The sequence below is a fragment of the Rhineura floridana genome, chromosome 1 (genome assembly GCF_030035675.1).
Source record: "Rhineura floridana isolate rRhiFlo1 chromosome 1, rRhiFlo1.hap2, whole genome shotgun sequence".
Taxonomy (NCBI): Eukaryota; Metazoa; Chordata; class Lepidosauria; order Squamata; family Rhineuridae; genus Rhineura; species Rhineura floridana.
In genome coordinates this window covers 294204607-294219163 of record NC_084480.1, presented here as the reverse complement: position 1 = coordinate 294219163, position 14557 = coordinate 294204607, and the positions used below count along the sequence as shown (strand labels likewise).

Below are 14557 nucleotides of genomic sequence, written 5' to 3'. Positions count from 1 at the left end.
CCCTCTGTGGGGGTGGGGGACCCACTGAGGTGGTTTGCCCTCAAAGACCTATGGGATCTGATGGATTCCTGAATGCCTTAGGGTATTTTTTGGCTGACATGGCTAGTGTTCCTATCAAGGCTTACTGTGCAACTGTGAGATGAGTAGGGCTCTTGACATAATTGCTCTTGAGTGCTCTTGTCTTCACCTTGGAGCATGCACATCCCTATGGTACACCACAGGCCTGCATGTGATGAAACAGGAAGACAAATGGCTAGAGCACAGGTGGTAAAATCCCAGTCTGAATGTATTGCACCTACTACATAGCAGTGGTGGCAGCTTAGAAAGCTTACTTCTCTTCCACCACTGCATCCTCAAGTAGCCATCCAGTGGACCTATTCTGAGCAGTAAAAGGCTTGCTGTCATCTGGCTTGAGGAGCAATGCCCAGGAAACCTCAGAGGCCTGCTGTGCCAGTTTTGCTAGACAAAATTGCTTAGATTAGGGAATAGTTGGTTGTCCCAGGTAAAGGACATCTGAAAAGGTGTCCAGAGCACAGTCTGTGCTGCCCTGAGCTCCTAGTGGGAGGAAGGGCAGGATGTAAATCTAATAAATAAATAAATTCTGCTGGATCAGTTTCAATTATTGTGGCTTGAGAATGTGGACAAGCTCCTTAAAAGGGTTAGGTCATCTACTTATTCTCTTGACGCATGCCCATTTTGGGATTCACTGGGTGGATCCAGGGAATTATTGATGCTTCATTGGAGGGAAGTGTCATTTGCCTTAAAAGAAGTATCATGCATCCCCACTGTAAGAGGACCTCCCAGACCTCCAATTCCTAAGTAATTATCATTTAGTTGCAAATATCTGGAGCAAGGTGCTTGAGAGGCCTGTGCTAGCCCAGCTTCGGGCATGCTTGGAATAAACTGACTATCTGGACTCATGTCATTCCATCTTTAGACTTGGCCATGGTACTGACACTGCCTTGGTTGTCCTGATAGATGAACTTTGTCAGGAGATAGATAGGGCAAGTATGACCTTGCATATTATCCTTGACCTCTCTTTGATATGGTGGACCCCTACATTCTCCTGGATCAGCTCTGTAAGAAATGTGAAGCCTATGGCCTCATCATCCCAGATGATTGATCAAGCTGGCTGTGGCTGATGGCTATTGGAATCCAACAACTCCTGGAAGCCACATATAGATAACCCATTTAGATATCTAAAATATACCAGCACAGCAGAGGTCCTGTTGCTACCTGTCGCAAGTAGGTATAAGGTTGCCTGAGGAGTTTTATATTTGTAAATTCTGATACAAACTAAGTGGATCTGCCCATCCCAGACTAATGTGGTTTGGTAATGTTGGAATATTGTCCTCCACTCAGATGACCTAGTTTTTAGGTCCTATTGTAATTATGCAGAACAGAGTCTGGTTCAAATAGAAAAATTTTTAATTGTGCATCCTGCCCTCTTTTCCTTCGTACTTTGAATTCTGTTCACATCTATTACACACACAACACACACACACACACACACACCCGCCCCCCCCGTTCTAATTCAAATTCAGACAGAATCTTTATTTTCCCCCTGAACCTGGAAACAAAAACTGCTCAAGGGTAGATTGTGCCATGATAACATTAATCTGCTTTGAAATTGGTTTAAAGGCAAACTGTTGCACCCTGGATGTTTAGCAGGCCCTCTCATCATATAATCAGTCTTACTTCTAGTTAAACCCCTTTAAAGAACCAATACTCCATTGCATTGCAAATTACCCGTACCATGTAACTGGAATCTGCACTACTATTTTCTAGCCGCAATGTTTTGTTTTGTTTTTAAATAAAAAATATAGAGCTAAATGGATCTTTGCCGGATATCCAGAAGGTTTGCTCCAAGACACCTTGCAATGGTGCAAAGGATGCTGGGTTAGTATTTGCATACTCTGCTTGGTTCTAAATGATCAGAGAATGGTACAGCTTGCTTCTATCCCTACCTGAAGATGCCAGAAACTGAACCTCAGAGCTTCTGCATGCAAAGCAGATGCTCTACCACTGAGCTATGGTTCTTCCCAAACATCAAGAAAGGGCACACGGAGAGTTAATCTCAGCCAAGCTTCTCAGTAAGGATGGGGAGAACTCTCTGTTTTGGATCACTTTCATATGTGTTCACCCATTAGTTACATCCCTGCATTATTCTATGAACTTTTAAAATAAAACATTAATAGAAAAATGTGTATTTATTTGAATGCATTTTCTCTCAATATTCCTACCTTTAAATGTATTTTGTTAAGGTTTTTTTTGAGCCTAGTACTGTGCCACAACATTTGGAGAAGTACAAAATCCAATGGATGGTAGTTACATCTGATCTGCACATTAGTCCAGGAAATGCAGATGAACGTAGTTCATATCAGGATTCACAAAGACAGAATTCCTCAAGCATCTCTGCTTCCAAGCTCTAAGGAACTCCTTATCCTGGACAGCTACCATTTTTGTGAACCAAAGATGCACTTTCAGTTCTTATCTTCATGCAATGCTGGAAATACAAAATGAAATTTATTCAAATGTCTATTGCAAAAGTGGCTGTAGGGTACCCATTCTATTAATATGGGTTATTTTTCCTCATTGAGGCTCTTCCCCCCCTTTTTAGATTCATTTCATCACTCAAAGGTGCTGAAAAGAAATGAACATTTTTCATAGTATTATGTGGAGGGCTGATGTACACTACAGTCTAACTGACAAATGAAGGGGGGTAGGTGGGAGATGGAGGGAGATAAATGACCATAGTGGTCTGAAGGCAAATGATGCCACCACCTTGCTGAAACTAACCAGGTCTGGGCAGAGCTCAGAAAAGTTACTTTTTTGAACTACAACTCCCATCAGCCCCAGCCAGCACGGCCACTGGATTCGGCTGATGGGAGTTGTAGTTCAAAAAAGTAACTTTTCCAAGCTCTGGGTCTGGGTCTGGCCAGTGCCTGAACAGGTGAGTTCTGGGAACCTCATGAATGGCACCTTGGGTTCTGTAGTGGAAGAAAGATAGGATATACATGTCAGAACTTACATAAACTTACAATGTGAAAGCCCTAACAAACTATAGAAAACAAACACAAAAACAAAAAAAAACCTGGTGTTAGTTTTATGCTAGTATGACCATCAAGGTCATACTTTCCCCAGGGAATTCTGGGAGTTGTAGTTTGGTAAAGGTGCTGAGATGTTCCTGTTTGAAAATACAAAACCAGAGAAGAGAAAAACTACAACAAAAGCAGTTGAGCAGAGCAGTCCTATGGCTGAGGTGGTAGAAAATGTGGTGGATCAATTTCCACACCCAAGGTCCTGCCACCTCTTCTCTATTTTATACTCTTTTGTTCCTTTTTTCCCTCCCTCCCATTGACTGCAGTGGGAAGGAACTGACTATGCCAAGTCCAGGGATGTTTGGAGGGTATATTGGTGAAACAAAGGGACTTGGGATTCTGCAATCGGCAGTCTCCCCTCAACGCATCCCTGAGAATGTTTTGGCCACCTGCCAGCAGCAGCAGCATAATAGGAATGGAGCTTTCAGCAGACACCGGTCAGTGGGCCTCCCTGTACATCAGTGGACTGTCACTTCTACCTTTTCCTACAACCCCCTCAGCTGACCGAATGCCAGATGCAGAATTGCAGCCTCCATCCGCTGTATATATGTACTCTATGTTTCTTAGGACCCTTCTGTGTCTCCAAAGGAACTGAAAGAGGGTTTTATTTATTTATATATATATTTTACAAATCTTATAGAATACTCTTCTGGCACTTAGTTCCTATCACAAAAGTGCAAAGCATTATGCACTGCCTATTTTGTGAACTAAAATACTGAAATGAAATAAAATGGAATTTACGTTGGGAAAGATATTAAACAAGGCGTAAGAGCTCAAGTTTCTGTTACACAGCTTTGTTCTTTAGAAAATGAGGCCTTATGATGAATTCGTACTAGCACTATTAATCTGTATGGGAGAATTCCCATGACCAAAATTGAATATATCTTCTCTTATTAAAACCAAGCAACAATGCCAAAACAACTATCAAATATGTAGTAAAAGAGTCAAAGGATGGTCATTCTTACTACAAAACATGAACATTAAGCAACCCACACTATGCAAAAGGTTGTCCAAGGCAGTAACAGTGGCATTGTTCAAAACATTGTTTACAACTCATCAGACAATTTCTCTTTGGTTCCTTTGGCAAAACATTGTGCCTTAGATCGTGCTAAAAATGTGAAAGTCAGTAACAGCCTATTTGGTGAGGCAACAGAGGTATTCTCCTAATACAAGCATCATTTATTTAGGTTGGTGTTGCAGGCACGCTGGTGGAACCAATTGAGTGCTCCCACCAGAGATGGGAAGGCCTGCGGGGGGGACAGAAAAAATATGGGGGAAAGTTTTTTCTCCATTTTCTCCTGAATTTTTCCATTCTTCTCCAAGAAACATTTTCCACGATTTTTCTTTTTCCTGGGCCCTCACATCTCTGCTCATACCGGCATGCCTGCAGAGCCCTGAATTTGCTGCTACCATGCCCCATCCAGGTATGCTACAGCAATGCCAGTGCTAGGAGGGCAGTTCTGTGGTTCTGCTCCACAACACGGGTCGCTACTGGCTGCAGTTCTTCAGTCTCTCTCATTGTGTTGGAAGGTGTTCTGAAAATAGTTTACAGATGATGTCAATCAATGTCCCAAATGTCCTCAGGTCTTCAAAGAGACCCAACTTAAGGAAAACATCTGTCTTTAAATGTTGTGAACGTTCAGAACATTAAGTAGCAGATGATTTAACCAGTTGAAGAGATGGTCACATTGCTGTGATATTTTCTATATGTGGAAAAATCTTAATGGCCATGATTTAGCAGTATCTATTTTCAATGGGTGGAACATATCAAATGCAACTTCACTAGGAATATCCCCATAATCTGAGCAGGGAAAAACAGATTCAGCACCAGATTGTGAAATACATCTCTACACATGAGGGCAGCCACCTAGAGGGCCTTACTGGGGTCCACAAAGAATGACATCTTTCCTCCATGACAGCAGCAGCAGTGGCAGTTGACTTCTTCAATAGAGATTGGTGAAGGCCTGGAGGAAACTGATGATTTAATTGATTGTAGTGTTGACCCATGTTGCATACCATGGGGGGGGGGTTCTGGAAATAATAAATGGATTGTTAGCCTTACTCATTGTTAGTCCTACTCAGAGTAGACCCTTGAGTTGTATCCAATGCTGCATGAACAGAATTCCACTCATGCAATGGGACTTTGCCTTCCTTTCTTCTCCCTGTGTGCCACCAAAATCTGCTCTGGAAGGTTCCCCAACTCTTTGGAGCTGATTTCATGGGTGCTTGGGGGTTTGCAGATGAGTTGCAGGGCAGCTGCAAAAAAGCACCTGACAACACCTTGAAAGTTCAGACTAAAACCCAGAGTGGATTCCACTGTCCCACTGACATGGAGCCAACCACAGCCACTGGGTTATATCTAATGAAGATATCCAATTAGCACAAGGGTGTCTGTCTGCATAACTGGACTTCTTATCCCTCTCCACTGCTCACACCACTCCCAATCTGTTATGAGGGCTCCCCGTTCCACTCCAGCAGTTTTGGGGAGAGAGGAGAGAGGAAGAGGAAGTATCATTGTGCAGGGAGAAGTCATTGCACTAACAGAATTACTCCATTGTATAAAGCCCACTGCATTTAGGCTGCTATTCAGTGATCCCTGGGAAGGCATTCCAGCAGCCACCAGATGTCGGACTTCCCTCTTCAAGAATGGAAAGGGAAAGTCACCCTTGGAGAGGGAGATTCAGTGTCAGATGCCGCATTTGTGAGGCTGCCAAATGTTTGCAGTGGGTTCCTCTTATATCCCAGCCCGATCACTGAGATTTGTGGGGGAGTCTTTGTTGGTGGTCCCCAGTGGCTCAGACACATGGCTTGTTATACAGCCACAAGAGTGGCTGTATACTATAGCCAGCATGGATTTTTTGCATTCCACAATATTAAATTGAAAATACCTCCCATACCAGTCTGCTGCTTCCCATAACCTCATTTTGAAACAAAATCTTACAAAATTTATAGTCCTGAACTCAAACCGCTTGCTTAACAATCTTCTAAGTTTTCATGGCACTACCACAAACAGTCAGAGAGAATCAAGAGTTCACAACGTAACACAAGGGAAAAAATCCAGACCATTGTTGGACTTTTTTCTGTCAGTGGTCCAATAATTTGTTGAAATTAACTAAAAATCAGCCATGTACACAGAGTACCTGTAATCCTATCACTGACCTTGTCCCATACTCTGACCTTCATCTTCTGCAGTTTAAAGGTTAAAAAAGAATGGGTGATTTTTCATTAAGAAATTTAACATTGAAGTCAATGATAATCACAGGCATGCTCAGTAGGGACCAACTGTCAGTGTTCTAAAAGCCAGACTCACAGCTGTTTGGCTTGGCTAATCAGGTGGCCACACCCAAACCAGACATTTATTTCACTTTAGGCATCCCTGGCTTCCCCCAAAGATCCAAAGTGTAGTTTGTGAAGATTCCTATTCCCCTGACAGAGCTCCAGTAGTCAGAGTGGTTTAATAGTCAGGCCCTTTTCTGGGGATTGCAGCACTGTGAGGAGAATAGGGTGTCTCCTAGCAACTCTCAGCATCCTTCACAAACTACACTTCCCAGGATTCTGTGGGAGAAGCCATGACTGCCTAAAGCTGCACAGATTTCTAGGCTGAATAATGAGAGAAATATAATTTTCTAGATTAGATGCGCTATAGAAACAGTAAAAACACAGGAAAGAAGCAAAAAAAAAAAGAACACAAACAAACACAAAAAATGCCGTTCTCCATCTTTGGAGATGTAGTCCTCATTGTAGGTGTTGTCACCACTCACCATATGCTCAGAAGCACATATTACCAAATACTTCCAAGCTACACAGGAAGTGGATTGGACTGTGAAAGACCAGCCCAAATTGTCTTTGCATTTTGACAAATTTGTTGTTGTTGCTGTTGTGTGCCTTCAAGTCGATTACAACTTATGATGACCCTATGAATCAGTGACCTCCAGTAGCACTTGTTGTAAACCACCCTGTTCAGATTTTGTAAGTTGAGGTCTGTGGCTTCCTTTATGGAATCAATCCATCTCTTGTTTGGCCTTCCTCTTTTTCTACTCCCTTCTGTTTTTCCCAGCATTATTGTCTTTTCTAGGGAATCATGTCTTCTCAGGATGTGTCCAAAGTATGATAACCTCAGTTCCATCATTTTAGCTTCTAGTGACAGTTCTGGTTTAATTTGTTCTAACACCCAATTATTTGTCTTTTTTGCAGTCCATGGTATGCGCAAAGCTCTCCTCCAACATCACATTTCAAATGAGTTAATGTTTCTCTTATCCGCTTTTTTCACTGTCCAACTTTCACATCCATACATAGAGATCGGGAATACCATGGTCTGAATGATCCTGACTTTAGTGTTCAGTGGTACATCTTTGCATTTGAGGACCTTTTCTAGTTATAGCTGCCCTCCCCAGGTTCCAGCAGGTATTTTAAGGTAATGTTTGATTTTATGATGAGTTTATTGTTTTATGTTTAGGCTCTTTTTATGTATACCACTTAGAAATGCAAATGATGAAGTGATATATATATATATATATATATATATATATATATATATATATATATATATATATATTAAACAAACAAATAAACAATGTGAGAGCTCCTATGTGAGATAATGCAAAGAGGCGGCATATCAGGCGCATGCTAGGAGAGGCTGTAGATCCACAGCCCTCCCATTTCCCTGGCATGCCCCAGAATGGGGGACAAATTAGCCTGGGAGCTGGTGTAATTGGTTTCCCTCAAATAATAACAAATGACATTTGAATAAATGAAATCATGCTCCCATATCTTCTTCTCTACTAGCATGAGCCCAGCAGAACTGCAGCAGAAAAGGCACTTCATCTGTCTTCAATCATCCCTCCCTCCCTTCCTCCCTGTCCCCGCCAACCCTTTTGGATTGGTCTGTTAGACTGCTTTGTTTTCTGTGAATTGCTTTGAACACAACTGCATCTTTGATTTGTGATTGTATTTTAGGTGCCCCCAATTTGGTAGGTAATAGGGATTGAAAGAACTGTCAGTTTTGGTTCTCTCAGTTTCTTATTTTTCCAATCTTAAATACAATTCTACACATTTCTGCAAAAATTTGCTTTTTTTAAAAAAAATCCTCATGAAAATTATTCAGCACGTTAGTGCAAATTTCTCCTAATAAATACATTTTGTAGGCAGCTTTGATCAATGCACACATTTTTGCAAGCACTTTCTTATCATATATTTTTATATGCTATTTTCACTCATATAGTCATTTTTATGGACACTTTCCCATAACATATGCATTTTTGTAAACATTGTTTGGTTGGTGATCTGCACTGCAAAATAAGTTCAAAATTCAAATTTTGAAGGATGGCTGTTTCGGTTTCATTGTGTGGTAGTACATACCGAAGGTTTATAGCATGGATGTTCAAAGAAAGACGTTTCTGTGTATGTATATGCCTGGAAGAAGGAATGGATCTTGCTGTATCCACTCCCTCCATGCCCCCCCCCCAGGAAAAAAGGGGTTGTATTGCTGCAGGAAAAATAGCTGGAATCATTTCAGGGGATAATTTAATAGAAACAAATATATGAAAAGTAGTTTTTTTAAAACAACAACATAAAAATAGGGAAAATAATGTTGGATGCTTCTAGCCATCACATGCTTTTGGTACTTATGCAACTAATACATAAAAACATCAAAGTGATAAAACTCAAGAAGTATTCCATGGGGAGCTGGATGTTCTGGGTTTTTTTTTCCTCTTCCATGCACAGATTTCTCTTCTGAAGCGAAGTCAGCAGGGGGGCAAAACCTGCTGCTACAGAAAAATTATAAAATAATTTATTACTGAAAGCGTGGAAGGGTTCCCCCAATTTTACAGCAATATTTCCCTACACAAATGTTGACTGCAACAGTGCTATGGAATGGTTCTGTAATGTTATGCAGTTTATTTAGTAACAAACCGAAAAGGTTTGTTACTCTTATAATTTATGTCCTCTTTGAAAACTTACATTTTAAAAAGGAGAAACCAAACAAATATTGTAATGAGCTAATCCAGAATCAGAATGCAAAGGAGGCAAAATAGAAGGCTGTCCCATTTTTATTTCCTTTTGTAATGCTAATTAAAGTAACACTCCCAAACAGGGAAATCATTGCTAATTTAAATTGGTGGCTTGCCTCTCATACAAATAGCATTTAGGCATTTATTGGTATATGGAGATTCAAGTGTTTGCTGGCTCAGAAATGCTGAGACAGGGAAAACAGACAATGGGAAAAGAAAATGACAGAAAATATTCCATGAAACAATTTTTTTATGCAAGAATATGAAACATTTGTCAGTTAAAACACAGCTCACTTCTAGGAGGTGGTCTTTCAAATGTTACCTGGCGTTTCTGATAGAGAAAGGAGGATCACACTGTTGCTACAGTAGGGATGGACAAAATCAGCCTCTTTTTGCTCCTGTTCATTTCCAATATGTTTATCCTGCCTTTGGCATAAATGGAAATGGATTGCCTTCAAGTCGATTCTGACTTATGGCGATCCTGTGAATAGGGTTTTCATGGTAAGCGGTATTCAGAGGGAGTTTACCATTGCCTTCCTCTGAGGCTGAGAGGCAGCGACTGGCCCAAGGTCACCCAGTGAGCTTCATGGCTATGTGGAGATTCGAACCCTGGTCTCCCAGGTCATAGTCCAACACCTTAACCACTACAGTATATAAATGCAATAAATGAAATGAAAATATCCCTAAATTCAGTCCATTGGCTCCCAATATAGATCATCATTTTTTAAAAAAATCTCAAAATATGTATTTTTATGAAATGAGTTTTACTTACATTGCATGCTTTCCTGCCTCCCTGTGTGTACCTGTACGTGTGCATGCATATAGACAGATAGACACAAAGAGATATACACACATGCAAAAATTGAAATTCTGCATGCGAAAAAATGGTTAGCTTTATGCATTTATAACACTGAAACACCAGAGAAGTTTACATTTGTGTGGGCAAAACAAAACAAAACCCAGAACCTTATGGGGGTGATCCAATATTGCATCTATGAATGCAACAAGACTTCTCCTCCTCCCTTCCTGTATGCCCCTAAGCCCTTCCAATCTGCTACAGAGGGTCTGTCAGCTCTCCAGCACAGAGTATGAGGCTATGCAGCAGGCCTGTAGCTGGGGGGAGGATGAGGGTGCTGCCCTCCCTAGAGCTATGCTTTGCCCCCCCCCCCCAGATTTTTGTGGGAAATTGTCTTCTTTCTAATTGGTGGCATGACAGTCAATGACAACCTCCATTTAAAGAACGACAGCTTGTTTTAAGAACAGGAACAATTTCAGAATAGGACCCTCTGAAAAATTCAGTGAATAAAGCAGGGTGAGTGCACAACAAAAGCCTTGTTTGGAAGAGCCCCCCAAAGTCTGCTCACTCAAACGTTTTCCTGACTGAAGGGGGATTTTTCATGATCACAGTCACCTTATAATTACTTAAGGGATCCTGAAAAAAACAGTCTGTATATTAACATGACCCTTGAAGAGTTAAATATTAGATCTTTGTATTATGGGCTAGAGTTTGACTCCACACCTTGGACTTTCCTTTGCTCTGCTTTTCAGTTTTAGTCGTGCTGTCTATCAAGCCAGCAATAAAGAAGCATGTTTGTTTGCTGGCAGCAAGAAGTAAGCTCTGTTTATTCTGCAGTTATTATAATGAGTAGAGCAGGATTGGGAGCTTATTGCTGAAGGGTGAAATAAAGAGATAACTTAAAGTGATCTGGAAAAAATGGCTGCCCTTTACTCTTTTAAAGCACTCACTATATTCACAACCATACTGGCTATTTTTTTTTCTTGGTTACTTGATGACAAAGGATGAAAATAGCCCTGGAGGAATAGAAATATTGTTGTGCACACTACAATTAGCAAGCTGGCTGTCTGGACACCTAGGCTGTAACTCAGGCCTAATTTCTGAATTTCCCAATATGTGAGGCCTCTTCAGGTTTTCTGGACAGAAAAATCAACCCAGCAAGCAGTTAAAAAAAAAAAAAAACACCAGTTGCTTTCTACAATTAGTTTCCAATTGCTTAGTTCATCCTTTATATAGCAGCCAGTTAAAATGTTTTGCCTTGATTGTCCAAGAAGGAAAACCTACAGGCCAGGAGCAAGTAGGGGTGGGGACTCACAAGGAGGAGTTAACAAACACATCCTATAGCATTTACTTTCTTTCTGCCCTTCCCTAAACTTGTAGCATGGGCGAGTTTGTTTTTCAGGTGGAATGTTGAGCGGAGATATCTAATGCAGCATCAAAGCCAAGCTCAGGAGCTCACTGCCATTACCAAAGTAGTTCAGTTCGTGAGGAATCAGAACACAGGGACAGACCACAGGTGAAAGGGGATGCAAAGCCAAGTTTTTGAGTCTGGTATTCCTGGGGATCTCTCAAAAAAGAGTGAGAATTCAAAAGATTAAGCTTCATTCATGTAAGTTAACACACTCTCCGGATGGAGGAAAGGTGATAAGGAAGATCACTGTCTCTCCCTTCTCCTGGTTGGCCCTCACATCCTCTCCACCAGTGTGTGTGTGTGTGTGTGTGTGTGTGTGAATTGGCTAGTGCTATGTACCTCCCCCCCAAATGTCCCACCTCAAAATGTGGCTGCCCCACCTAACATGGAATGCTGACTACAGAGGAAAGCCAAGGAAGGGGAAGTCCTGTTTGTGTAAGTGGAAGTCATTGACCTTCCTGTATCATAAATAATAGAACTAAGTGGAGAGACCCATGACCTAGAAAGGAAACAAAAAGTGCTGAGACAGGAAGTAAAGGAGAGGGCCTCACCCTTGCTCTCTCGGCAGCTTACCCTGTACGGTCTGGGTGTGAGAGCCCACTCACAACTGAATAAAGATCTCATCTCTAACCTCATCTCTAATGAAGCACTTCCTACCTCTTTGCCTGCTTGCCTGCCTGCTGCCATGGACACAGCAACTTCTGCAGAGCAAGAAGAGAGAAGGGAAGGGAAATACAGAAGCAACTCTGGAGCAGCTCATCTACATTTCCTATAACTGTTGAAAAAATACTGATCTAAGGATAAGTGATAGAATGGGACATTGAAAGTCATTAAAATGTGATGCATGCCCAAACTTGGAAGATTCCATTTATTACTTGGGACATCTATTTCGCCATCAAAGCCAAACAATCTTGGTGTATCACATATTCACCCCCTAAACCTCCTCCAAACCTCCTCCAAACATTTGCTTACAAACTAGACATCTGAGGTGTCAGGGATGTCTTAACATGCTTACATAAATATCCCAAGCAAATCCAGTGGGAAACACTGTAGGTTTTAGGACAGTTCATAATTTAATTCTATGTATCCGAATTCAGCTGTTATCCTAAATCTCCCTATGCACATTCCCCTCATTCAACACTGTGTAGAAAATAATAAACAAGAAATAATGCTTATTTGGCTTTTGTAGAATTTGCTTGGCTTAAGGAAAATAAAGACAATGCCGGTGACTTAGTGAACATTCCATAGGCACGTACTTTGCTGTTTACATAAGCTGGCCTGGCCATCTCTTTGTTTGTGTAAATTACCTTGGCTTGTAAAACCGGTTTTGCAAGTGTTTCAAATGGTACCGAGTGAAGAGACAACGCCTGTCTCAGGAATGTGGCCAAGAGCCAAAAAGACCTTATATGGAAAAGATCGGGAATAAGGAAGTGGGCTGAACAGGCAGTTAATGTATGCATGATGTATGTGGTGCCGAGGGTATAAGACCTGGCTGCGACCAGGGAGGGGCAGACTCGGCTTTGTTCGTTTCTCCACTTGCAAGTGCTTCAATAAAACTCTGGCTTTACTTTTAAGACCGTTTCGTCGTTCCTTGAGTAATATTGAAACCTTGTACTTGGGAGCGGATCCTCGCCTAACAATAAAACAAATATTGTGGGCGTTTGTTACAAGTGGCGACCACGAAGGGACAAGCGATTGAGCGCCCCACGGCGTTCCGGAGGCGACGTGGCCGAGTGGAAAGAGTGCTCCGGGCCCCGTTGAGGCCTGTTCCGTGTGGCTGACGGGTGCGCCGGGGCGCCGGGGTAAGCGCCAAGCCTCTCCATAGAAATTGAAACGAGTAAAGCCAGACTTCGGAAGGGGTAAGTCGCCCGGAGCAGGGCCGAAGAAATTTGTGGATGCAAGAGTGTGTATGAGGTGTGCATGAGACGGGACGAATCCTAACGGTTATCCCGAAGTGAGAGCGGACCGGCCAGTAGTGCGTTTTCCGCGTCCTCGCGAGAGGCCGGGCCACGACAGCAGGGAAGTGCAAGTTGTCTGTCTTTTCCGTTTTTGTCGGTAAGTCCCTGTCTGTTTTGTGGGCAAAAGGGCATAGGTTACAGGGACCAAAAGGGTTTTCTTGGGCATAGGTTACAGGGACCAAAAGGGTTTTCCTGGGCATAGGTTACACGCAGACAGGGTGGGCTTTGTCACCTGTCGGACGGTCGTTTCGTCTCAGTCACAAAAATACCCCAAGCATGGGACAAGGTGCGTCGAAAGCCGTTGCCAAAGGGACAGCCCAGAAGACGAAGCAGAGGGGTGGGCAGCCTTTAAAGGGAAAACCGGGTAAAACACTGCTTGAATGTGTATTGAGTGATTTCTTGAGCTTCAAAATTCGGGTTGTTTCGGCGGGGGGGTCCGGTACCAACACCGGAGAAATTAGAACAGTTTTGTCTTATTGATTGGGTGGAATTGGGAATTTCGTGGCCACTGGGTGGGACTTGGGACAGTAAGAAAATCAGTCGCCTAATATCCACTCTGTATGATGCCTTACCAGAGACAGCCGACTCTTGGCATTATGCAGAGGGGTGGAGGGCAGTAAGCCGTAATCCGCCAACAGAATGTGCGCTGGAAATGGTCATGACTCAGTCCAAAGGGGAAAAACCTGTCCTGCCGGACAGCGATGATTTTAATGATCTGGCCATTAGGAGGAGGGTCATGGCACCACCGGCACCATCCGAGGGTGCAGGTGAGGGCCCAGCTCTAGCTCTGCACCGCCCCCCACAACAAATAGTGCCCCCTCCGCAGCCACCACCAGGGAACCCGCCTCCCTATGCTGACCAGGCAGGGGCTCCGCCACCAACTGCCCCGCCTGAGCACCCCGACCAAGCAGAAAGAGTGCGGGAGGAGTTGGCTCAGTCCCGACAGTTGCGGGAGGAGTTGGCTCAGACCCAAAGGGAACGGGACGCGGCACATGAAAACATGTTAAAACTCTATGAGAAATTGGCAGAGAGGGAACGGGAGGAGTTACCCGTGGCTACTGCAAAGAAAAGGCAAGAGCTGATACATGCTATAAAGACAATGGAGGATCCCATGACATTAAGAGGGGGAAAGCAATGCGGGAGGAATAGATCCAACTCAATTTTGGAAATAAATTTTGTGGCACCAATGAGGGAGGTGTTGGACGCAAATGCCCAGGTCACGTTTGTGCATGCCCCATTTTCCACTTCAGACTTATTCAATTGGAAGAATCAAATGCCAG

General features: G+C 42.8%; 1 long non-coding RNA gene across 2 annotated transcripts in view; it reads right to left on the bottom strand.

The window, feature by feature from the left end:
• Positions 1 to 3759: 3759 nt before the first annotated feature.
• The window catches only part of LOC133375777 (uncharacterized), a 23360-nt gene continuing 12562 nt past the window's right edge, over positions 3760 to 14557 (bottom strand). For both annotated transcript variants that reach the window (XR_009760318.1, XR_009760320.1), the window contains exon 3: positions 3760 to 5132. This is a non-coding gene — a long non-coding RNA (uncharacterized LOC133375777). The remainder of the gene's footprint in view (positions 5133 to 14557) is intronic.